A 2,500-nucleotide genomic window follows, 5' to 3' on the forward strand; every position below is an offset into this window, starting at 1 on the left:
ACCTCCCAACCATACCTACCTCACCATTTTCCTTTTTACCTCTCAACCATAACTAGCTCTCCATTTTAATTTTTTCCTCTTAACCCCAACCTACCTCTCCATTTTACTTTTTACCTCTCAACCATTCCTACCTCACCATTTTACTTTTTACCTCCAACCATTCCTACCTCACCATTTTACTTTTTACCTCCCAACCCTCTACCTCTCCATTTTACTTTTTACCTCTCAACCATTCCTACCTCACCATTTTACTTTTTACCTCCCAACCCTCTACCTCTCCATTTTACTTTTTACCTCTCAACCATACCTACCTCACCATTTCACTTTTTACCTCCCAACGCTCTACCTCTGCATTTTACTTTCCAACTCTACCTACCTCCCCATTTTACTTTTTACCTTATCTAACCCTACCTACCTCTCCCTTTTACTTTATACCTCCTAGCCCTACCTACCTCTCCATTTTACTTTTTTACCTCCCAGCCCTAGCTACCTCTCCATTTTACTTTTTACCTCTCAACCATACCTACCTCACCATTTTACTTTTTACCTCCTAGCCCTACCTACCTCTCCCTTTTACTCTTTTACCTCCGAGCCCTAGCTACCTCTCCCTTTTACTTTTTTACCTCCCAGCCCTAGCTACCTCTCCATTTTACTTTTTACCTCTCAACCATACCTACCTCACCATTTTACTTTTTACCTCCTAGCCCTACCTACCTCTCCCTTTTACTCTTTTACCTCCGAGCCCTAGCTACCTCTCCCTTTTACTTTTTTACCTCCCAGCCCTAGCTACCTCTCCATTTTACTTTTTACCTCTCAACCATACCTACCTCACCATTTTACTTTTTACCTCCTAGCCCTACCTACCTCTCCCTTTTACTCTTTTACCTCCGAGCCCTAGCTACCTCTCCCTTTTACTTTTTTACCTCCCAGCCCTAGCTACCTCTCCATTTTACTTTTTACCTCTCAACCATACCTACCTCACCATTTTACTTTTTACCTCCTAGCCCTACCTACCTCTCCCTTTTACTCTTTTACCTCCGAGCCCTAGCTACCTCTCCCTTTTACTTTTTTACCTCCCAGCCCTAGCTACCTCTCCATTTTACTTTTTACCTCTCAACCATACCTACCTCACCATTTTACTTTTTACCTCCTAGCCCTACCTACCTCTCCCTTTTACTCTTTTACCTCCGAGCCCTAGCTACCTCTCCCTTTTACTTTTTTACCTCCCAGCCCTAGCTACCTCTCCATTTTACTTTTTACCTCTCAACCATACCTACCTCACCATTTTACTTTTTACCTCCTAGCCCTACCTACCTCTCCCTTTTACTCTTTTACCTCCGAGCCCTAGCTACCTCTCCCTTTTACTTTTTTACCTCCCAGCCCTAGCTACCTCTCCATTTTACTTTTTACCTCTCAACCATACCTACCTCACCATTTTACTTTTTACCTCCTAGCCCTACCTACCTCTCCATTTTACTTTTTTACCTCCCACCCCTACCTACCTCACCATTTTACTTTTTACCTCTCAACCATACCTACCTTACCATTTTACTTTTCACCTCCCAACCCTCTACCTACCTCATCACTTTACTTTTAACCTCCCAACTCTTTACCTCTCCTTTTTACCTCCCAACCATACCTACCTCTCCATTGTACTTTTTACCTCCCAACCCTCTACCTAATTTCATAGAAAAGGAGGGTAGGGGGATATTGATGTGTATGCTACGGCTTTTCTCTTAGCATTAACAGCTTTCTAATTACGGCCCATTGGGCTTTTAGGAGTCCCATCTGGTTGATGGATATCGGCGTTCTCAGTTAATTGTTCAACTGCGCTGTTTTTTTAGCCAAGTCCATGAAAAGGCTGATTTGGTGTGACGTACTACGCAGTTTGTTCTACTTTGTGTAATGGCTGGGAATCTCCTCTATTTTATTCTGGTCAATAAGGTTTTCAACTCTAGTGTCAATCAGTTGTGTATTTTTTTAGGATTGCCTGGTGGGTCCTGTTCCTATTTTAATGTTGTTACTGTTTTTAAAGTATTTTAGTTTTTCTTGTTTCCTTCCCTCACTGGGCTATTTTCCCTGTTGAAGCCCTTGGGCTTATAGCATATTGCTTTTCCTACTAAGACTGTTAGCTTAGCAAGTAATAATAATAATAATAATAATAATAATAATAATATAAGAGTTACTACCAGAAATGTTCCGTACTATCTAAAGGAAATGGCACCACAATATCGAATGACAATAATATCAAATATTCAGTACAGAAGACAGCAAAAAAAAAAAAAAAAAAAAAAACCGCTTAACCTTCGAAAGAATAAATCGTTAATATTGACATATATTCCACGAAATAGTTGAATAATGCTGTATCCAAGAGCCTTACAACCTACCACTGATGACATGCTAAACAAAAACAGACATACTGACTAAAGGAACCAAGACATAAAGGGATAAAATAAATAAGGACAACAAACAAACCTAAAATGAGGGAAAAAAATGATTG

Source organism: Palaemon carinicauda, chromosome 33 (assembly GCF_036898095.1).
Source record: "Palaemon carinicauda isolate YSFRI2023 chromosome 33, ASM3689809v2, whole genome shotgun sequence".
Lineage (NCBI taxonomy): Eukaryota > Metazoa > Arthropoda > Malacostraca > Decapoda > Palaemonidae > Palaemon > Palaemon carinicauda.